Source organism: Polistes canadensis, unplaced genomic scaffold (genome assembly GCF_001313835.1).
Source record: "Polistes canadensis isolate GaletaPanama2010 unplaced genomic scaffold, ASM131383v1 scaffold_22, whole genome shotgun sequence".
Lineage (NCBI taxonomy): Eukaryota > Metazoa > Arthropoda > Insecta > Hymenoptera > Vespidae > Polistes > Polistes canadensis.
In genome coordinates this window covers 177,486-203,011 of record NW_014569569.1, presented here as the reverse complement: position 1 = coordinate 203,011, position 25,526 = coordinate 177,486, and the positions used below count along the sequence as shown (strand labels likewise).

The following is a 25,526-nucleotide window of genomic DNA, read 5'->3' as shown; positions in this document are numbered from 1 at the left end:
TATATATATAAATCTTTAATTTATCTTTCTCTCTACATATAATTTTGTTCTCTTTCACTTTCCTGTTTATTGAGCATTTCAAAAAGGAAGATGTAAAAAGAGATGAAAAAGATAGCTCATATTTTTTGTTTTCAAGCAGACAGGTTTCGACGATAACGTCATTGGCCAGGTTCTTTTTACGTGTTGCATTTTACGATTATAAAATGTGACGTTATTTTACGTGTTATTTTATTCGCTATTTTTCACGTTTAATCATTTTTATCTGATTATACTACGTGTCTTATAAAATAAATAAGCAATTTAAATTTGATAAATAATCGAGCCTGTAATATTATCTATTTTCGATTTTATATTTAATTTCGTATCAACATTCTATAACTGATAATTTAAGGAAAATGTTTTATTTCCTGTATAATTTTCTCGCTAATTTTATGCGAAAAATTCAAACGTCTTTCCGTGAGAATTCACAGATACTTGGTAAACATAAAGGAAAAGACGATTAATTTATTTGCCAGGCTTGAAAGTTCTATCAATAAATGTATATTAAAATAAATACACCTTATATAACGTAACAAATAAAAAAGAAACGATTTTTTTTTTTTTTTTTTGCATTAATTAGATCAAAAATAGGATGAAAAATAAGAAGATGCAAAAAAAGAAGGAGAAATATATCGCAATAGTATACGTTTAATTAATTCTTAATTAAAAATACAACTTCGCGGGAAGGGCGATCAATCGGGATAAGATAAAATATAATTATGTGCAAATAACAATAAAATACGAACTTAACTAGCACTCTTAATTACATATTTTCTTTATTTATTCCCGTTTGATGTACGACGTTTTATTAAATTGCAATTATTGCATTCGAATAGATATTTCGAGATAAACTTTAAATTGAACATAAATAAAAACTTGTTTTACGCGTGGAATTACCGCGGAAAATAAGTTTGTCGTTCCGTGAATATAATATAAAAAGAAAAAAAAAAACCATTGATTTAGATCTGCAGAGATCATTATTTGAAAATCTTGCTATCCTCGTTCGTATAAAATAGTAATGTGTGTGTATCATACAAGAGTTAATATACAGGAGACAATATAATACTTATTCTACGTCAAGGTCGCACATTCGATTCGATCATTATCAACGAAGAATACGTTTATATCGCTTATTTGTTAAGATATACCAACCAGTTTGCGTACACATACAGCCGTATACATACATACAAATGCATTTATGTTGAATACCAGTGCAAATAATAGATTACCATACGCATAGTGCTTTCACCTTTCTGACTGTGTCCGCTTCGCATATCACTAAACGAGATACGCAATAACTATGATCTAATTTTACGAATCGTGACCTGAATTTGATATCCTACGAAGATACGTGTATTTTCATATCCGAAATCCGGATTTAATAGACAACATTTTTTTTTCGAATAAAACTTCATAGTCGGTTCGTATTAAAATGTATTTAAATGATGCACGTTATAAGAATATTTATAGGAAATACTATAAGTAACAAAATTAATGTTTCTTTTTTAATTGTATTATATAATATAATTATTTATATTATATTTATATAAACTTATTATATATTATATTATATATAAACTTAAATAATATATAATTGAAGAGTATCAGTGTAGAAAAGAACTGTAAGTGGTGTAAAATTGATTATTTTGTAATAGTTGAAATACCAATGTGAAAATACCTTTAGTATATAATGCAAGTGTGTATAATAATTACCAATAGTGTCGAAAGATGTTTGATAATAAGTCTCAATTAATCTCAATTAATTGTTTTTAAGTACAAACAGGATTAGCACTTACAATGGTGATAAATTTAACCTATACATAATCGTGTCACTTTGAAGTGATATATATATTTAAAAATATGTGTACGATACGTTTGTATAATTTTTTTTTTTTTTTTGCTAATTTTTTCTACCTCCTAAAGAAAACATTTTTTTCTTCAATACTTACAGTATTATCCGCAAGAATTTTTCGATTAGTCATCGGCATATATTTTTTTTTAATGTATTTTTCTAGCGGGAATTACTTATTTAAGTATTTCTAGATTTTATCGTTTGTTTTTTTTTCCGTTTTTTATACTTTCGTAGAAGGAAGAATAAGAGGAGGATAGATAATATGTCAACAATAGTGACAACAATATTACTTAATATTCTCTCGTCATTGATCGAAATTCCCGTTCAATTATTATTGTTTCGCGGAATCAGGTTTTTTTTTTTTCATCGGGAAATGCAATAACCGGTTAACTGTTCAAGTACGTAACCTTTTTCTTTCTATCTTTTTTTTTTTTTTAATATTAGAATTTTCCCATCGTCATAAAATTCTCGATAGTTTGTTTGCCAGTCGATACAAATATTGACCGGGAAATCTTATCGAGAAAATGAAAAATTGAAATACTCGACTGATTGTCGTCTCCTCGTATAGAAACTATCCTTACGATACACTAATTATTCTTTAATTATCCGAATAATTATCCATGCACACTAACTCGAACGATTATTGTTTATTTTTAAGTAAACGGGAAACAATTTACGAATAATAATTTACATTTAGTACGATCGTAATATAATAATGAAGTTAAGATCATGTTTTCTTCTTTTACTTTTTATTTATTTATTTTTTTTTTTCACGAATGCCATTCGATAATTCCAGCCAATTACATTTAATCGTAGCTCGTTAAGAAAGAAAAACAAAATAAGCTGACGTTAATTCGATAGAAAATTACAGATTTATGTATACCATAATCCTACTAATTTCATAATAAAGATGATCGATTATTAAAGTAGAAAAAAAATAGAGGAACGGGTGTTATTTGTTTAATATACAATAATCAAGTTATAAATAGAAGATCGAGGGTGTTTAAAGTAAGTGATACACGTTTGTGTAAAAAATGATCTTGCATTCGTTCACAAATAATACACATACACACCCACATTAACATATAACCAATAATATGCGAAGTTGTATTTTTCAGATAACGCGTAACTTTGGGATTACGATGAGCAATCATTCGAAAGATAGTACACTCGGTAATATAATAATCAAGAAAGTTTTATAAATTATTAGCACATTTTGCAGAACGGAACGGAACGGAACTGAACGAATCGGAACGAATAACTTTCCTATCGATTATACAACTGTGAAACTTATTTTATGATTTTATTCCTTTGATGAATGGTTTCTGTTCGAAGAAAAATTTCGGAAATGGAGAAGTCAAGATTTTAATAAAGCTCAAAAAATATACTGTTCGTAACTTCTTTTTTTTTGTATCGATCTTACGAGATCTTACTTTTTGTATTTTTTACGATTATTTTTTCTTTCCGTTTTCTTTTTATTCTCCCTTATCTTCTTCTTGTTTAGACAAGCTATGTAAATACGTAGAAATTTTTCTTTTTTCGCACGATATCAGGATAGGCATATAGATATATATAAAATATTTGGAAAGGAGAATGAAAAATATAAAGAAAGATTGTTTGCTTTACATTTCAGAATCTTTTCATAGGAAAATATATATCCCCACATAATCCTAATGTAAAATCTATAAGTTTTCCCCTAAAAATTCACTGATTTAATAGTCTTTACGACATTGAAAAACTGTTCGTAGCTCGTTCGTTCGAATAACTTTTTCTATTTCAAGAGTAATATTTTTCAGATTACTTTTCACAAGTTTTATATATATATATATATTTTTTTTTTTATTTTTTTTCTATTTTTGTTCTCTCTCGTAAAACGTAAGTAATCACTTTTACGTAAGTGTCTGGGTATATATTATACATATATAAGTATTTAAAAATTAGTTACAACTCGTTTTGTGGCATGGTATTTAAATGGATAAATTTACGCAACTTACAATTTTCAAGATAACATCTCGCGAGATTTTTCGAGGAAATAAATAAAAAAAAGAGAATAACTTTTGCTTTTTTTTCTTTTTTAAATCATATAACCATAATTCGCGGTAAATAAAAATAGATTAATTGTTACGACTATTGATATTCGAATTTATTACAATCTCGTTTGATATTTAACTTGACAATATATAGATCAATGGAAAATAAATCATGGTTACTCATGATCGTAGTTGTTAACTTAGAGTATTATGTTGATAAGAGGAATAAAAAGAATAAATTCAATCCATTAAACATGCTTACCTCAACATCTCTTTGATTTTCCTTCTCTAATTATATTTTTATCATTTTATATCACGTCACAACAAAATCCGATTATAGTTATAGACAAATAGAGGTCGTTAATGAACCACGTGGCTCATAGGTGTGTAGTCTGTGATAAAACCGTTAAATGCTGCTCACATCTGATACGTGTTTAATCCAATAATAATAATAATAATAATAATAATGAATATAAACGTTTATGTAAATTTTTGTATACGAGGTAAATACAAAAATAGTATCGCTTATTTTTTTTTTCCTAACAGATGTACGATTTTATTTTAAATGCAACGTTATCTATCCTTAAAACCCGTTGCGTAACTTTATAGTCACATATATTTAAGTATCCAATTATTTATTGTCAATTTTTTAAATGATTTCTCGATAATTTATTCTTTTCTTTTTTCACGAAATTACATTTTTTACAACAGCAACATATTCAATGTAAGAAACTCTTAACAGAAATGACATTTATTATGAGAACAAATTTCTTTTTTTTTCCAATTCAATTATTCTCGTTTAATTAAATCGTTCTATAAATAATAGAAAAATTAATTAAAACTCGTCGAAGAGATCAGAACTAGTCGTTGGATTAGAAATACGATATGTCCAACAGATTCTTTTTAGATGTGACTCATTTTCAAGGAAAAATCTTTAGCGCGGAAAATAATTCCTTATCGGTTCATCCATTTCCGTTATGTCATTAAATTAACAATAATAATAAATAACGAACAAATACGTTTATAATCGTTGAAAACAATTTTTAAACAAATCATAAAATAAATGTTCGTACGTTCGCGAGAATCAAATTTGGTTAAGCTTAAAATTAATTCTAATATAAATATAACTAAAAATAAAACAAAAAGATAAGAATAATTTAATCGATCAAAAATAATGTCTCATTATAAAATATAATACATCGCGGTGATGAGGTGGCAAAGGGGGGGGGGTGGTAATTCTGTGCGCGCGTGCAAAATATATCGTAAGAAATTGTTTTTTCGCAAGAAAAAATAAACAAGAAAACAATAAAAACCACGTTAGGATCGATCGATCGATCGATAGATAGATTTTTTAATTTATCTGGTTAATTATGCGATATCCTGAGCAGATAGTCACGCCTTTTGCACCTGTACACGCCGATACATCCCCTCACCGATATGAATCGATTATTATGCCTCCGTTATGTTCGAGAATGGCCGACCTTCGATTCTATCGATGAACAACATCGAAGAAACAACGTTGGAAAATCTATACGCGAGCATCCATTAAAACGCGAAAGACAGCGAAAGATAGATAGATAAATAAATAGATAAATAGATAGATAGATATAGAGAAAGAGAGAGAGAGAGAGAGAGTGAGGGAGGAGGAGCGCCGGGGTCGGTGGAGGGTTGGGACGGAGGGGAAGGAATGTAACACAAAGTTTAAACGCTTCTCCGGTAGTATTAATAATAATTAACGCTTGAGGGTTACTCGTCCTGGCATATGATTAATTAATAATTTAGTGTATGTACTGTTTTATTGAAATTAATAGACCGAGTTGTCTAAAACAAACCACCTGTGAAACAATTGATTGATATTTTGTTAATGTTAAAATATAATAAATAGATGATAATCAAAGAGAAAATACGATCGATCGTTTGTTTCTACGATTTATATATAATCGTTTATTTTGTTGTTCTTGTTTTTTTGTTTATATTTATTTATCGTTCATTTTAATAATTCATTATTTTCGATGAATTTTTTGTGAATTTGGTACAGGCGATCGTTTTATTTTTTTTCTTGACCTGTAAAATATTAACAATTTTAATTGAACAAATTTATTATCAATTATTTTAATCGAATTAATTGCTATACATATATATATATATCTCGGTATATTTGAATTAGTAGCATTTTTCGATTGATATCTTGATCGATAATCGAACGAAAATGATTGAAAATCTTCGATATATGCATAAAGTTCATTATACGTGATAATAATTTGTAGATGATAGATAAATGACAAGGGTAAACTAGAGTCCTTCTTTTGTAATACGACATACATAATATTCTATAGAAGCCAATAGAGTTCTCGATCAACGCTTATGTTTATACGCCTCAAGGCTTCTCATTAATTGCTTCATCTACTTTGTTATGAATATCTAACGCCAACGTTCTCGCTAGAATTATCGGTAACGCCCGTCTCGTTGCATCATTTTCTAAAGAAATGGAACGTCCTTTTTGATGCGTTCAAGTATCTACATAAAAAAATCTATATACATATATGTTTACCTACGTTTTTGTTATATTTGAAGATTAGAATTATAAAGAAATATGATCTTTAAAAATTTTCTGAATTATCTAAGTATCTTTTATTACATTCATGACTTTATCTAATTACTAAAAAAGTATTTAAGACCCAATCCATTATATTCTTTAAGATAACTTTTCGTAATATATTTATAGTCATTTAAAATTATCTTCCGTAATAATAAGTATCTCGAATTATTTATTGAAAAGATTTGTTTTGACTCGGAACAAACACGTTTGAGTTCTCACACATTTTTGGAAACAATTTGTTAGCGTATATGTATATGCATATATGTACCTATTTATCTTGAGAGAAAATTTTAATCCCCTTGCAGATGCACTTGCGTTGTCTTGTCTTCTTAACGTGCTTAAAAGAGAAACCTGTCGAGTTTGCTTTATGTGCTTATACACATGCACACACACACATATATAAATAACATATAGATAAAAGTAACTTAATAATAATGGTATCACGTGCGCGCGTGCTTACTAACATATATATAAATGTTGGTGTGTAGTGTTGCATACAACAATGTTCTGGAATCAGAAACGAGTTTCTTATCGCAAACGTACAGGCTTCCCTTTATTCCAATGAATTCCTTTCCGCGTTATTAATTTTTTATCAAACGAGTTGTCATGAAAAATAAAATATTAGAAACAAAAGAAAAAAAAAATAAATAATCGTTCACTCGTGTTTTTTTTTTACTTCTTCATTTTAAATCACCTCATTTATAAAACAATCTTGAGAACTTATATCCGTTTCGTTCGTAAATTATTATTCTAAGAATGAAATACTTAAATATGATAATGAATGACATAACAAGATGTTATCGAATCCTAATTACATATTGAAAAGCACGTTCTTTAATTTAAACATGCGAGATGTCATGTTTCATCTCGGACAATTCCGAAATTTATTGTTGATCGATAATTGATAATTATATGCATTAGTGTCTTAATGATAATAGATAATTATTAAAAATTCATTTATGGGCTTATCATAGATCTATTTATATGTGTCTCCTCATTTTTCTTATATAGCAGAATAAACGATATTTAAATATGTTTAGCATATGGAAAAAAAAATATATATTGTATATGTATAACATTGTTCATGCTAATTACTCTATCGAAATCAATCGGAGAAATCTTTGTTCCGTAGAAGACTATAAATGAAAACGTTAATATTTTATTTAGGTCAGAGAACTAACGCAATGTATTTATATATTAATTAAAAAATGCAATTTTAATTTGTCGATTGTTAAATATTATTTATGACACAGATACAAAATATAGATACCTTTATTTGTGTGTGCATAGAATAATTAATAAATTAGTATACATCAAAAATCTGATAAAATACATTTATATCTATTGATAAAAATTATGATCACATTTATATTTTGTTATAACAAATCATAGTCTATAGTTTTATATATGTGTTTAAGTTTTTTATAAGACATTTTTGTACTTATGTTATGTACGTAAAAAAGAGTTTCTAAAATAAAAAAAAATATACTTTTTTCAAGCAAAAAATTAAAAGGCGACCGGTTGCTTGCTAATCACTGTTTTTAAACTGTCAAGGAGGAATAGCAAAATAAAAAAAAATAAATAGAAAAAATGGAAAAGAATAAAAGAAAGAACGATAAAGAAAGAAAATAAAGAGGAGATTAAACGTCTAGACATGAGAAAATGAAAAACTATAATTATACATAGCGAATAGAGAGAGAGAGAGAGAGAGAGAGAGAAAAACAAGCTTTACAAGTGAAAATGTAACACGTGGTTTTGCATCCTCTTCCGTAACTGCAGATTCCTGGGAGGCTTTTCGCATTGCGTTCAAGAAAGAAAATCCAATGGCATGCAGAATTGAATAACGTATCGACAGACGTCCTCGTAGTTGCACCATGAAAGCACAATTGTTTGGAAACAACTTCCTCTCTTTCTTTTTTTTTTTTTCTTTTTTATTTACTTATTTATTTCCTTATTTCTCTCTTTCTCTCTCTCTCTCTCTCTTTCTTTGTCTGTTTTTTTTTTAAATGACTTTTTTAAAGGTATTTATATACCTTTTGGTATCAAACTTAGGATCGGATATACTTTTTAGATCTAACACGACGATTTTATTTGATATGATATTTATATTATATTAAGTTATTAAGTATGTAATGTTTGGTTTCGAATTGATAGTAGGAAGAATAATTTATTTTTTCTGTTTTTTTTTTTTCTGAATCACGAAGACTGTAGAGATTTATTTAATTGTTCGATTAATCCTAGGGAATGAATATTTTTTTCTTTATATATCTACGAGATTAATATAATATTTTTATTATTTTTAAGTTGGAAAGTTTACTAATAAAAACGAAAAGAACACTTCAGTAAATATTTATATATTTCAATGGAAATTTTCTCGTGTATCCGATGATATCGCTTTACACAATTTTATTTATAAATATTAATTACTTTTTTTTCCTGTTATATTTTTATATAGATTATTGATTAAAAAAAAAATGAAATATTCATATATATATTATTTATTTTATTTCAGTTTACGGAATAGGTGTGGGCGGGTATTAAACGTTCGTAGAATATATTAAAAATTTAATAACACTTTTTCGAACTTCCGATGAGGCTTATAGTATTACAATTTGCAATAAAAATTCTTTTACGAATTACAGCGAATCATTTTTACACTTGTTTGTATTTTCCTTATTGTTAGGTCACATTCGATAAGACAAGTCGATTATTTTTTTTTTCGTTCAAACATGAAAAAATGGTAGACGTGCAAAAGTCGACATATAATTAGTATCTTTCGTTCTTTTAATTAAGAAAACTATGGAAACACATTGAAGCCAAGGTTCGCGAGATTAACCGAGTGGAGTCGCGGTCAAGCGTTAAACAAAGTCGTGGTTACCGCTTAATCCACCTACTGAAATTCATTTCTGGAACATTTAAATAGGACAAAGTGTGGCGAAAACGTTAGAAATGGAGAGAAATAGGAAGAGAAAAAGCATTAACGTCTATGTAGAATCTATGCGTGTGTGTAAATTAAGATAAAGACTACTCACATTCGCCAATATTTTTGGCTTCAATATTTATCATTATTCAATGATTCGTTAACGTGTTTAACAATCCAATTATAAATTTGAATAGAAGTTTAATTATACAAAAACAATCTTTTCAATTATAAATCAAATAATATAATACATAATTTATTCTCTTTTCAGTCCTCCTATACTTAGAAAAACTAATCATTTTTTATATGCATATATAAAATACTTTGATGTATTCCATGTGTGTAATTTTTACAAAGCAATCTTTCAATATGCATGCTGAGCTTGTCTCTGTGCTAATATTACGGTAATATGTGGTTTGGTGTCTTTCGTTCAGCTTTATTCGTTCAGAACAAACCTTGCAATCCTTTTTAACTTTTGTTAGCATAACATGTAGTTTCTCATTCAATCGGATTCCATTAAAACTGCAAATCGAAGTAAAAATTCGATTTCGTGTCTGGCGAATGATTCGTCCTACCGAAATTATTATTACAATATTGTTTACATTTGTTTTCTTTTTCTTATATATAAAATGATATATAATAATAATCATTTCTCAAGAGTTACAGACACATTTGGTATACGTGCTTCGTAAAAGATAATTTTCTACTTACGCTATTATTATTATATTAATAATAGAAAATAGAGAGATAGATAAATAAATGTAAAATAATACTTAAATATCGTTTTTGTAATTAAAATAAATAAAAAAGAAAAAAAAAGAAGTAAAAAGGCTTTGAAGTTATTGCCAGTTATTCTCGACCATTTTCTGTTGTATATGTATACCAACCTATCTAGACTATATATATGCATAAGATAAATAGAGGAATAGGCAGTATAGAAACGGGTACAAAAGAAAATTCGATTTTAATCTAAAATGGGTAGGAATATGGAGGTGTTGGTAACGATGTCGGTCCGACGAGTTTCGGCATGCCTCGCTAGTTTGGCAGACGCAATTGTAGAATAACTGAGAGCATTGTGCTTGTCGAAGCACGAAGGAAAAACCAATATGGAGAAAAAAAAAAAATAGAATGAGATTCTCCTAGTACGAGGGGTGGGGACTGAGTGAGTTTATGAAACGAGAAGGAGAAAATTAAAGAGGGAGGAAGAGTGAGGTAGAGTGATAGAGAGAGAGGAAAAAATATCGAGGGACGCGTTGAATTTAATTATTTCGGCAACGTCCAATTATCCGAAACTAACGAGTTCATAGCTAACGCTTCCAATCTGTTAATTTTTACAAACTTACGTTAGACGTCTAACGATTACGTTTCTCTCTTTCCTTCTCTCTTTCGCTTTGTACGTATTTTTATATAAATTCATAACATATAGATATGCATATACGAGTGAGTGTATGGATGGTATTGAATAAAAAAAGATAAACAAATTGATTGAAATTTATTAATTTTCGTCATTTCACATTTTTGTTTTTTTTCTAGTATAATATAATATATATATATATATATACATGTGTGTCACATTTCAATTTGGTTACGTATAGAGAGATACGTACGTTATTGTCATTCGTCGTCGAGATTGTCCAAATGAAATTTTTCAATACAAGTAAAAATGTTTAATTTCATTCGTTATAACTATGCGAAAGAGAGAGATAGAGATAGAGATAGAGATAGAGAGAGAGAGAGAGAGAGAGAAAGAAAGACATTTATTGAAAACCAATATTCAACAATGTTTCCAACTAAATCGAGCGTAACTGACCAACCAACAGAGCGAGTAAAAACAATGGCCTAACATCAATCACTAAAATCACACGTCACTCTAACGTCTCTAACTGATATATAAATTTCTTCTTTAGCCTCCTCACCCTTCTCCTAACCTCTCCACCAACCTTCTCCTTCTCCCCAACGATATGAAGGATGGGGTGCGAACGGAGACGGAGACAGTCGAGGGTAGTTCGAAGTCGGGTGGTGAATGGTGTTGAATAGAACAAGAATAATAAAGAAAGAAGAAGAAGAAGAAGAAGAAGAGAAAAAATAAATAAAAAAGTATCATTGCGACATCTAAACTGTTTCATTGATTTGAACGATCTGACAATGAACTTCGTGGGGGCTTAGAATAATAAAACATTAAACGTTGAATAGGTGTATTATTTAAGGTAGGCATAGATAGGTTAGGGGTTGTTGGGATAGGGGAATTTTGTCCAGAAAATAGGTTAGGAGGTTAAGGAAGATGAGGAGGAGGAGGAGGAGGAAGAGAAGAAGAATATCCCTGATCCTAGGGCATACACGCGAATTTCGAGGGATGATGTGGCCCAGGATTCGAGGCTAGCTAAAACCTTGAACTAGTGACCCACATAATGTTCTAACGGTGTAATCGTCCTTCGGACCATCAATGACGTACGTTATTCAACTTCTTTTCTACGAGGAAAATTTCTTTTTTGAATTTTTTCTTTTTTTTTTTTTTTGCCTTTTTTCTACATTTTTTTATTTTCATACCATACGATCGCGACGAACGCGACACGTTCCGTACTTTTTATTATATTTGTTTTCCGTTTCCTTTTTTTTTTTTTCTTCTATCTTTCCATTTTTTCCCCTCCCCCTCCCCTTTCGACCGCAAAAAGCTCTCTTTGCAAATCGTTGCGCACACCTCGATCCGAAAAAGAAATTGGATTTTGTTTTGTTTTTTATTTTTCTTTTTTACGAAACTTTAATATTAATCAATATGTTTTTAAATGGAATTTAATTTTGCACAAATTGACCGTTCCAACTATTGAAACTATAATAAAGCACAAAAACTTTCGAGTACAAGATTGATTAATTATTACTTGCAACTTTTGCGAGCAACTTTTTTGATTAAACTTATAAATAAATGTTAAAGACAATAAAAAAAGGTACGATTCGAAACTTTATCGCGAGTGAATTATTATTATTATTTTTTGTTTGTTTGTTTGTTTATCGCAAATGCATTCAATGCATTTAACGTATTCGAGCTTTGATAAAAAAAAAATACATATATATATAAAATACACTTGCGATAAAAGATTCGCAGTAAAAATATAATCATGAACTATTAACCTTTTTCCTCTGACATTTGTTCAACCCCTCTCTCCCATTTTCGCTACTCCCCTTCCCCTCACACATAGAAAAAAAAAAGGATACGGTTCGTTACAGTCGCGTGAATTAACAGACATTTTGAAAGAGCATTTCGTGATCTATTTATCTTTAGTACGGAGTATATTTAATTTCTTGTTTTATTTAAAATGACACGAGAAACCGATTAATGTCAATAAATACAAATCTTAATGTTCCGTTTTAATTAATACCGATAACCAGTGCTTTTTTGTCGAATAATCCGGTGCACTCGCAATAGCATTCTATTATTTTCATTTGTTCCTAATATTTCAAATGCGAAAAAAGAAATATTTAAAGCAAGAATGAGAATTAATAAAAAAAGAAACAGAAACAAAAAAATGATAAAATATAATAATCTTTTAAACCGAACGAAGTGTGAATTGATTTGAAATTATGTTTAATTTGGTTTATTTACTACGTGGCATGGGAAAAGTTACTTTTTACATTTCATTTAAATCATAGTTAAACATAGTTTACTTTAATAAAAAGCTTGACAAGAAGAATGTACTGGGCACCCTTTTTATTCTTTTTTTATTTTTGTATTTTTAGCAAAAATACATTTCCTTTGTGCATAGTGTATCTCATGTGTAAAACATTACGTGTATCCTTTAAAATCGTTTAACTTTGTTCTGGGTGTATTTTTTGACGTAAAATATAAAATTTGTTAAGGTTGTAATGGTTATCATCGAAACATTCGATATATAACTGCCTATACAGGTATATTTAATTTTAAATCCTTCATTTATAGATCGTGTTTTTATACCAACAGATTTGAAAGCTTCGAATAAATTGATATCGATACATACATACTCCCATACACAAATATACATACATACATACATACGCATATCTATATATATAAAATATCTATGTATTTATCTATTATACACTTTTAGTTAATATGACATGACGTAAAAGTATTTGAAAGTTATAGTTTTAATTGGAATGGAAAAGTTCATTGATAGACTCATATTTTCAACTCTTTTTTCTTTTTTCTATCTCTTTTTTTTTGTTTTTTTTTTTTTTAACTGTCCATCTATTTATTTATTATATACACGCTTATTATATATATATGCACAAGTGTGTGTGTTTACATGGGTTTATTCTCTTTTATGTTTTTTTTTTATCTACATTTTTGTTTTCTTTTTAGAAAAAGTAATCTATTATTGTAGCGAAGAATAGGGTAGAATTGTGAACAAACGTAGAAACGATAGGTGTGTGGGAAAACATCTACGGTCAATTTGACAATGAGGACGAGAAATCGAATCGAATCGAATCGAATTGTATCGTATCGTATCGTATCGTACCGAATCTCATTTTAACCTGTGACAATTTTTCTATATATATTTTTCATAATCCAACGAATGGTCCTGTGTAGACATATATATATCTAAAGAGAAAGAGAGAGAGAGAGAGAGAGAGAGACAGAGATGATAAAGGAAAGAACGTTGAACAATTTAATAAATCTTTCTCACGTCCAAGACAGATATTTCGAAAAAAGATCAGAACAAACTTACTCCCAGATAATGTATTCCTTCTGTCTGTTTTTTTTTAATTTTTCCGATGAAAGAAAAATAACAAAGGGGGGTGTTCACGAATTATCAAACTTTTGGTACTTTTATTTTTTTTGTCTTCCTTACCATTCATATTTTTTTTCTTCAACAATTTGTATATCGATTATTTACGTTCAAAATATAGTTCTTTTTTTTGTTTAATCATTTCTCAAAGTATTGTATAGTTGTGGGTCCCTTAAAATTGTAGATTGTTAGATATACCAAATTTTTGTTTGAAAATTATTGGTATGGTGTATTTAGTATGTGAAATAAAAAATATACAATTAAATACACTGATATATTTTAATTACATATATTTAATTGTTTTAATAATTATTTAAATTAAAGTATAATACATTTTTTTGTTTGAAATTAATGTTGTATCAATGTAATAAATTGACAATGAGAGGTCAAATGAATGCTTTGAAAAAAAAAAAAAGAAACATATGCATCTTCATATATAATATAATAAGATTTTAACCAATTAAACAAAATGTTTTCATTTATTTACTTTCGAATGATGTATATTTTATGCATTATTTTTATCGCATTTTTTTACAAACGGATTACAGGATGAGGTTATTTGACCGCGTGTGGTAGGTTTAGTTTTAAAATGAGACAAGTATTAATATTAAATTGTATTAATTACGAGTATTATTCTCGTTATACATATGTAGCCTTTTGAAAGTCATATAAACAACAATCAATAAAAGAACTTTCGCAGAGGACAATGTATCAGTCTAACAGTCGATTTCGAAAAGGAAGGTACTCCGAACTTATACTATGTGCTTTTCAACTATAATATACATTTTCTTCGATTAATTAACAATCATTTAAGGTATATCAAACACTCTAATAACAAATTTTTATAAATAGATACATATTTTGAGATTTATTCGTAAAATAGAAAAAAAAAAAAAATAGTAGATAATATCGATCAGAGTAATTAAATAGATTTGATTATTTTTGTTTATTTCTCGACAATTGTTCTTGAACAATCTCGTACAGATAATACTAATAAAAAAAAAAAAGAAAAACAAAAATACAATCACTTCACAAAATTTATTTTTCATATATATTAATATTAATAATATTTAAATAATATATATAATAATATATTAATAAAGAGAGATGCGATAGATTAAATTTAAAATAATTATGAATAATAATAATTATTCAATTTATATTATATATATTAATTGAAAATTTCGTAAGAAGTATGCCGGTAGACGGTAAGGTAACTTTTTGGAAAAGATATATCATTAAGTGGCAGGTATCTCATTAAGATAATGAGAAAGATTGAAATGCTTCTCGAAGTAGATTGAACCAACGGCAAGACGGTAGTCCTTTTCCTGTTTGATTTTACCAAGGAAAGCTTCGTAATGTCTAAGGCAAGTTTAATCTTCCGAAAACTCGGCTATTCATCCTATTGGATATTCTCATGAAAATTCACTCTTAGTCTTCGTCGTCGTTATGAATACATGCCACGCATGCTTTCGACTTCAGATTTAGGACAAACCTAAATCCAAATATTTTATACTTCGTCGTGTTACCTACTACGTCGTACGTTTGCCACTGATAATAATAATAGTTTCTTCCAAAATTTATCGAAGATTGTTCATTTTATTTTACTATTTTTTCCTTTGCAATTATATTTTTCAATATTCAATAATTGTATTCAATAATTTCTGAATAAAGTTATTGCAAGCGTGTAGAATTATTTACGATATATTAATTATTCATTTTTATTGGTTATAAATAATTAACGAACACGCGTACAAATAATTTAAATAAATATTAAATCGATGGATTTTGTTATGTTTTTCCTAATAATAATAGTAACAATAAAAGTCTCGAATTTATTTTATTTCATTATATTCTGTTTTTGATTGTCTAATCATTATTTCATAACAATATACATATGTATATTTAAAATAATTTTTATTTTAATGATCATTTATTTCTACTGATGATAATTTATTTTTATACGCACTCACGTATATGTTACCTTATACTGAAAGTGAATAGATTTTAATGAAACTTATATTAAATTAAAATACACTCTTTTTTCTACGCGTAGAATACCATATCGCATTATTAATTTAGCATGCAAAGTTCAGAAAATGTTAAACTAATTAGAATATGTAATAAATTAAGTATTTACATATTTACATTTCTCTTTACAGATATAACGGAGAAAAAAATTGAAATTTTCACATCGAAAAAAATTCATTGACGTTCACGTAAGTTTTCTATTTCGTATTTTTTTTTTTTTTTATTATGTCATTCATATGCGAATAGATTGATTAGGTTTTATTGTAAGTATAATACAATACGTATATTAATTTAATAAAATAAATTTTCATTTTAAAGAAACTTTATTCAAAACAATTTTAACATTTTCCACAAATTTTTATTCTTATTTCTTTTACATGATAATTGTACTTGATATTTCAACCGATTTGTATACGATTTCGTAATTCCATTAAAAAGAAACATATGTTTTGGACAAAAATTATTTACATTTTTCTAAACATATTATAACAATGAAATCATAAATGAGTCAAATATACTTACTCCAGCAATTTAGTGTTAACGAGAATTCGAATTAAAAAATTGAAAAAAAAATCTCAGTACAGATGTTTCTGTTAATATTCTTCTTCTTTTTCTTTTTCTTTTCCTTTTTCTTTTTCTTCTTTTATCGATAAACACGAATCGTGTTTCGTGTTATCAGACATAAAGTGCATCGATTTTCATCGAGCACATTCGGCAAACGAGCTCAACATTTCCACGGACAATCGTCACAAAATAAAAACAAAAGGAAAAGCATCGCGTTAAATTCGTTCAAGTACCGATTGCTTTTTAATGCGGGAACTTGAATCTATCTAACTATTTATCTATCTATCTATTTATCTATCTTTCAGCGTATTTGTATTCGTATTACCAAATTCATTTAATTTTCGTATTTATTGTATGCTCGATGTGCGGTTAGATCTCATATAATAGAATAAATCAGCATAAAAGTTTCAGAATAATCGTTCGCTATGTTTAAGTATTAGAATTTTTTTGTCTTCTTCTTTTTTCGCTCGTTTTTTTTCCCCCCCTTTCGAACACGACGTCGTGACGAAAAATAATATTGTAATTTTAGTCATGCGTATTAGAATTTCGTTTGTTTAACGTTAGGTAGGAATTTTTGTTCTTGATTTTTTGGTTTTTTTTTTAGGCAATTTCAAATTGGAATTTAATTTGGAATGAAGTTATGTTCCGCGAGTTTGTTCCCATTTTTGTTTTTTTTTTTTTTAATTTATTAATATTACATTTAATTGGAATGATTGGTTGAACGAAGCATGCGAAATATTTCATCAAAAATTTCCATTTGACGTTATTGATTTTCTTGTTTTTATTTTGCTTTGACTTCTCTTCGAATATTATAATTACAAATATTATTTTATTTATTGTTTATATAGAAAGTGTTCTACGATTGATTTAATTCAAGTTAATATCAAATTAATCACGTATTATCTATATTTGATTGTAAAAATAGATCATTTTTGTTAAAGTACCAATCATTTTACCGATTTAACGTTTTGAATATTACTACACTATATTAAGTAACTTATTATTGGATATAAAAACGATTTAAGTTAGTGGAATATTAAAAATACACGAGTTCAAACTTTGATATTCATAATATTCGTTTTATATTAAAATTGTCAAATTATTTTTATTCAATTTGTTTTATACCCAAAAAGAGGGTAGAGTACGAGAGGAGAGTAAGAGAGAGAAAGGGAGAGGAAAAAAAAAAACAGGAAAATGTCAAGATATTTATGAATATATTTTTATTTCTAAGTGACTCGACAAAAAAAATCTCGTTTGTATATTTTGCGACTTTTAAAAAGATGATAAGAACGTCGAAGAAATGACGTAGGCGTACTCGTGGTCCTTTTAAATGTAAATCGTAGTAGACTCGTACGAAACGAACATTTATTTTTCTTTTCCTCATCAAAACGCGAATAGCGCAACAGCACGTGAATATATTATACGAGAATAAAAAAGAAAAAAAAAAGAAAAGAAAAAACAAAAGAAATAATAAAAAACGAATAATTTAAAATAAATGAATAAAAAAGAAAGAATCGTAGCGGGGGGTTGGGGAGGGGGACAAACCATTTTAATAAGCACAAAGTATCTGACGAATATTTATCGCGAATTTCAATAATAAAATCAAACGGGAAAAGAGAAAAAAACATTTTTTCACACTTTTTTCCTGTTCTTTTTTTGTTGTTGTTTTAATTTATAACGAACGAATGTACGAGCACGCGTAAAACAAAAGAAAAATAAAAAAAAAGGGAAAAGAAGAAGAATAAAAAGGAAAAACAATATTATCGTTTCAATCGTTTCCAAGGTTACGTAAAAAGAGTAGTACTTACCTTTTTCGATGAAATATTAAAATTATGACGAGCATGAAATCACTTGGTGGAACGTGATTACACGTTACGTTCGATGAAGCGTTAACGAATTTGTTCGTTAGTTCTACATTGATATCCGATAGGGGTTGGGGAACGGGGGGAGTTGGAGTCACTGACAAAACGTAACACAGGAAATTCAATCTTGTTCTATACTATTGCCAGAGAAAAGAATTAATCTATACGTTATTTCATGTCTTTGCATATATCATATTTAACTATACGTATACGTATATGTATAATCAAAACGATTTTTACGTGCATGAAAAATGAGTTAAAGGATTATTCATATATTCTCTCACCATTGTCAATTTAAAGATAGTTAAATAGAAGGGTAACGAGTAATAATTTTGTTTTGTTTTTTAATTTGAGACACAAGTGCATAACTACTAATTAAAAATTTATTTAATATTCAAACAATATTTTGATATTAGCATATAATAAAACGTTTCCAAATTTTTATACACATAAATTAATACCTTTTGGATGAATTGTTAATAAATACACATATATATATATATATGTTGTATATGGGGGTAAAAAAAGGGGAAGGATAAAAGGAAAGAATTGCAAAAGTAAAACGTTTTGAAATTCTTTTACGTAGAAGTATATTTCAAAAGAGTAGTTAGTAAATACATATATATACACGTATTTATAGTAAATGCATGATATATATACATCATAGGTGTACTATATAGAGTGGGGGAGGTAAAGGAAGGGGGATAAAAGAAAGAATTGCAAAAGTAATCCGATACACGTCGCTCTCAAGTACGAATTCGATATTTCTCGAGAAAGGTAAAAAGCAAAAAGGAAAAAAAATATAATGTCAAGCGAGTTTTCCGAATTTCTTCTTACTACATCAATCCATATATATATATATATATATATATATATATATATATATCCATATTTCTTTTTCTATATTCCTCTTTTCCCGTTTATCTCTCTGTCGCGAATTTCGCATTTTCTGAGGAGTCAACGTTTCCAAGGGTTTCTCCTACAATCTCTCATTCTATCATTCTATCATTCCGTTTCTATTTTCTATCTCTTTCTACTATCTCTATGTACTATTCAAGACAACAAAATGTTATTATCCCGAATCGAAACTTGTAACTAAAGTATAGAAAAGTCAAATGTACTTTTCATTTGAAACAAAACAAAAAAAAATCAAACTTCTCCGATACGAAAATCCGTTTTATTAACGGAATAATAATAATAATACCTCGTCAGCTGCGTTATTAAATCTATATACTTTTCAAATCTTTAAAGAATTTATCGACGAGTCTCGATTAAACAAGGATTATCTTTTTTCTACGCTATAATAATCGATAAATCACATAATTTACCGATTGTAAATCTAAGGCCCAAGAAAAAGAAGAAAAAAAAGAATACAAATCAAAAAAAAATTACCAATGCATTACCAATTACCAATTTCCTTTTTTTTGCTCTTTGGTTTGATAGGATTATCACGAAGGTGTATTATCTTTTATACACGCCTAATCTTTTAAATCATAATTTATCGATATAATATTTAAAAAGAAAAAAGAAAAAAAAAATGAAAAAGTAGAGCCGATGATTTGCTTTTCCTTTCTCTTGAAAATTCTTCTTTTTTTTCCCCCCTGTGAACCCATCACTTCTGAAGAAACTATCTCTGGCGAAAAACGAGAGCCAACGTCAGCGATAGTTTCCTTATTGTCTGACCATAAATCGAGTACCACTACTGGGATTTAAGTAGAGTCATCTATTCTTACACCGACTATATGAGAACAGAATAACAATAACTGAGAACACTATATATTATTATTATTATTATTATTATTATTGTTATTTTCTTGTTTTCGTTTATTATAATATTCATTCACTTGTTAATTATCAGTTTATAAATATAAATTTTTAAATTCTTATATAATATAATAATTATTATATTATAATTATTTATTTTTTTTTAGTCGTTTAATATAATATTCATTTAATAGATATAGTTTTAGTTTTATTTTCCCGACGTATCGTTGTCTTATTTTTTCAAAGGAAAAAATTATTCATGCAAAGGAAAAGAAAACTTATGTATATCATAATACTCATTCGTTCAAGAAGCTTCACGATGTCGAGGCTGTAATTTCTTTGAGGCGGTTACTGGATCGTTTGCATTCCCTTTTCTTGACCTTCCATCCTCCCTTTCTGTTGAACTTTAAAGCTTTCGCACTAGAGAGATCAATGAAAATGTATACTTAGCGAGTACGATGTTTAATAATACTTAATTGTACTTGAAACCCTTTAAGCACGTTACGCACTAAACTAAGTAATGTAAATATTTAATTATCATAATTAAATCGAAAATATATAAAATTATTTTCAACTTTTATTCTCTTTGGTATGTATTTTTGATAAAAAAAAATCGCATTGGAATGCGATAAATAATTGATAAATTCGTTGACAATCTTAAAATACAAAAATTTGATTCTAAATATAAATGAACGTGAAGATAACTTTAAACTTGAACGATATTAAAATAATTTAAAAAACAGTCATTTAATTATACGTTAATTAAAAGGAAAGTTATATTTTCAGGATTGATAATACAATATTAATTTCGATTCTATAACGGTGAATATTTTTAATGAAAATTAATGAGAAGTTAATAAATAGTCTCAGACCGTTCGTAATATCAAATACGAACTTTTGAGTGTGCTATATATGTATATAAATATATACATATATAGGTATACTCCTCTTATACTAGAAATAAGATATCATTCGTTACATTTTGAGATGTCAAAAGAGTAGAAATCAGCTCGTAATTTATGCTAACTAGTTTAAGAGGAAAGTCTAACGTTAAAGCTAGAGTTACTTCGCGTAAATACCGATAAGAGGAACCAAACCGAACCAAACTGAACTGGAGCTTGTCTCATCCAAGATTTTCTCGAATTCTCCCCTACCTTGTGAAATTCTTCGAAGTGTAACGCGAACTAAACCACTACCCTTTCGCAGTTCGCACGTCTTGTCTCGGTTCAACAGTTTCTTAACAGCTCAAATATACATACACACATATATATACTGTAATACCGTATATATTATAATATAATTGTGCATTATGATATATTAACCCTTTATAAATATATATATTTATATATTTATATTTATTATGATTATTATATATTTTATTTATTATATATATATACAGATATGGGGAGGGAATAGGAATTTTCTCGAAGAAATTCTTTGCTAACGGGAATTTAAAAAAAAAACCTTCACAAGACCGTCCCATTTACCCCGTCTCGTACCCTTTTTAGTATTCCCTTTTCTTATCTCTTTCCCCCCCACTGTCTCTCTCTTTTTCTATCCTTCAAGTCGAGGTCCTTTTTGTCGACTTTCTCAATGCCAGAAAGGAAACCAACACCCAGCCGTTTCGTTAACGACCGAATTCAGAATTTGAACTGATCTCACCCCTTCTTCCCTTCTACCCGCTACCATCTAAACCACTATCGATTACTATCAAATAAAAAAGAAAGAAAAAAAAACAAAAAGGAAAATATCTCTACGGTTCGTTAAAACAAATCGATTCGTTAATGACTATTGATTTATTTCTAAAAAACATCGAAATATTTATCTGATAATCGTTTTTTATCGATTTATCGAAACTCACTTCTAGTTTGGTTTCATTCTAAAACAACACGTGAGTTTTATTTATCATTTCCATGATATACTATCTTTAGGATATATCCGATTTAGTTTAAATCAGAAATACGATACACGTTATACGTACAAGTTGTAGGAGTATGATGATTATTATGAGAAGGATGGAAGAAGATTGGAGGTGGATGAAAATAGGAGGAGATGATGAAGAAAAAGGGTTGGGGAAAGGGGGGAATAACTTACGTAGATTCAGTCGGATCTTACTTAGATTCTCATCTCGTTTGGACATCCGAATGAAACATAGTAATAGTGTCCCTGTTATTCGAATGAACAGGGGAACAGTCTCAAGAGGAAAATCAAACTGTGAGTTACCTTTGGGAAAACGAGATTCTCCCGATTGTTTCCTACCTTGGATAGGGTATACCTACTATCAGTGAAAGGACGTTGCTTTCATTGTCCATTCGTTTGTTGTTAGATAGGTAGCTGGATAGATAGATAGGTATATTCCGTTAGGTTTGTCTATGTTTCTACATGACATCGTTGGCCAGCATCGATCTTATAGTCATCCAAACTGTCTGTTCAATTTACCGTGTAGGATAACGAAGGAAGTGATAATTATTAGTTTAATTATTGAAAATTCTATGGGGTGGGGGAGGGGTTGGAGGCTGGATGATGATTGAAGGTGGGTCGAGAAAATTTTCAAATTATAATTCAATTCGTAATATAGATAATATATAATATTAAATATAATATATCCGCGTTATAAAATATAGATAATAGATCATTATAAACGATAAGCGGATTTTTCATAAGTCATTCAATTTTATTTGTTAATTTTTTTTCTTTTTTTCCCTTCGCGTATTTTAATTTAATTCTTTTTTAATCTCATTCGAAAATTCATCGATTCGAATTATTCTTTTTATCGTTTAGGTAAAGAGGGAATTATATATTTTTTTTTCTTTTCGTTTCATTTAAACAATTGCAATATAATGAATCTGATTGTAATTGATAGCGCTATTTATCATCTTCCAGTTGGAAAATTTAGATATAACGGTCGAGCGAGTTGATATAATAGCTTCTACTGTAGAATTTAAATGAAATGTCCACGCGTATGTAGGCAGAGGTCTTGAAGAAATTAAAAGAGGAGTTAGTTCCCTCGCAGACAAAAATAAACAAAGGAAGGTTCTTTCGCGAAAAAGAAAAAAAAAAAAAGGAAAAAGATTTTAGCAAGAAGAGAAAGAAGAAGAAGAAGAAGAAGAAAAAAAAAAGGTGCATCGACCTTTCGTGTTTCGAGCCGCAGGCTATATTTTTTAGGGTCTTCGTAAGGTATCTCCGTTAAAGAAAAAAAAAAGTAATGCATTATATTTATTTACGACATTTGGAGATGGAAAATGGGAAGGGGGAAAGAAAGAGGGGAATTGTATTACAGCGAGGAAAAAAGAAAATGCAAATTAAAATTGTATATTTACCCTTGGTAAACAACAAATTTCGAGAATGAAATTAAGTTTTATGTTAGTTTTTTTGTTCTACTTTTTCTTTTGTTAGATCGAATTTTAAAACAACGTAACCACGTTTTCTCGGTAGGAAAAAAAGTCGAAAGAAATTTCTTACCTAATAACCGATTTAAAATATTCTATCCCTCCCTATGATTTTATTTAGGATAGGTATAATTAAAACTCGCATAATTATCTGTAATAAGTTTTCCAACATTGTCACTAGGTGTAACAGCAAACCAACCGAGTAAACACTTTAGTACTTTCGTATTAGATAACAGAAACTCGTAAATACTATTCTACAAGATGTAGGTATACTTTGTCACCGAAGAAGTATTAAGATAGTTACCTTTGTGTGATCGGATCTTCGGTTAACTTTTGCCCATTGGTATTACATACTTGTCAAGGATTTAATCGAGAAAGTCCCGGTACCGTTGTGGCATCAAAGTTTTCGAGGAAAAATACCAAATGAGCTTAACGATTCGACATTGAATATTCCTTTATCCCATCCCCATAAGTCTTACGACCATGCACGTATAATAATGTTACATCGGATCAAATAAATGTCCGAAATTAGATACTATTACTCTAATGTATAATCCTATTAAAAGCAACGAATCTTATGTAACGAAGAAAACCCAAAATTGTTCTTCAATTAATAATATCCCATGAGAATCAATAATCTCGAGTCTACCGTAATCTCTAACAAGGAAGAAGAAGAACAAGAAGAAAATGTGAAGGCAAAAACTAGGGAGATAACTAATCTTATCTGACTATAGTAGTTAAATATCAGATTGGTAGTTAAGGAACAGAGGTGGATGATGATGATGATGATGATGATGATGATGATGAGGATTAGCTGAATTGATTAAAATCACTAGAATAAATGATTTCCACAATAACAATTCTTTTTCTAATATCTAAATATAAGTATGTTATAGATTATAAGGCAAACACATAAAAATATATATGTTACCGTGAAAGTTATCGAAATTGAAGAACGTCAAGATTCACATATTCGAAATATTAACGTACAAGAATAAACTGAAATAGTGTTGTATTTGATATATGTTGACATTTCACCATGTCAATCCTGACATTCTACAATTTCGATAACTTTCATCCCCCATTAACATATATACATATAACTAATGATTGTATCGAATGATCCGATTTGAAGAAAACGTAGGAAAAGGTTTAAAAAAAAAAAACAAACAGAAAAAAGGAAAAAAGAAAAAAAGGAGAGGAAAAAAGTGAAAGGAAAAAGATAAAAAATGATAGGAGGAAGAATAAGAATAAGGTGGGGAGGGTAAGAGAGGAATAAGGAAACCGAGATGGAGGCCGAACCGATTGTAGTAGTCCTAGGTGGTAGACGTTGGCTATGCTCCGGCCGCGGAGGCTGCGCGGAAAAATCGATAGACGACGTGAGCTGGTGGTGGTGGTGGTGCTGGTGGCGGCAACGTTGGTAGCGGCGCCGTTGGTGGTGGTGGTGGTGATGGTGGTGGTGGTGGAACGCGATAGAGTTTGGCCGATGGTGCAGTCAACGTCGGGACCGGCATCTCAAAAGACGCACGCGTTTCTTCTCGTATCGGTGCACGGGGTGCTGCTGATTATTATCACGACTAGAGGGGGAACATTATTTTCATTTTTTTTTAATTTTTTCTCATTCTTTTATTATTCATTTATCATTTGTCATATTACAGACATTATTTAAATTGTGCTAAACGATTATATTATATTAGATAGATTATAAATAATTAT

The 25,526-nt window shown here is 28.7% G+C and overlaps 1 protein-coding gene across 3 annotated transcripts in view; it reads left to right on the top strand.

Annotated features, from left to right (window-relative positions):
• The window catches only part of LOC106794042 (serine-rich adhesin for platelets), a 146,933-nt gene that overhangs the window by 11,481 nt on the left and 109,926 nt on the right, over positions 1-25,526 (top strand). For 2 of the 3 annotated variants that reach the window (XM_014761437.1, XM_014761434.1), the window contains exon 1: positions 25,269-25,365. The exons of the other annotated variant lie outside the window; for it this stretch is intronic. The gene's annotated coding sequence lies outside the window, so the exon portion shown is untranslated. Of the gene's footprint in view, positions 1-25,268; positions 25,366-25,526 lie in introns of those variants that run through there. 3 annotated transcript variants of the gene reach the window in all.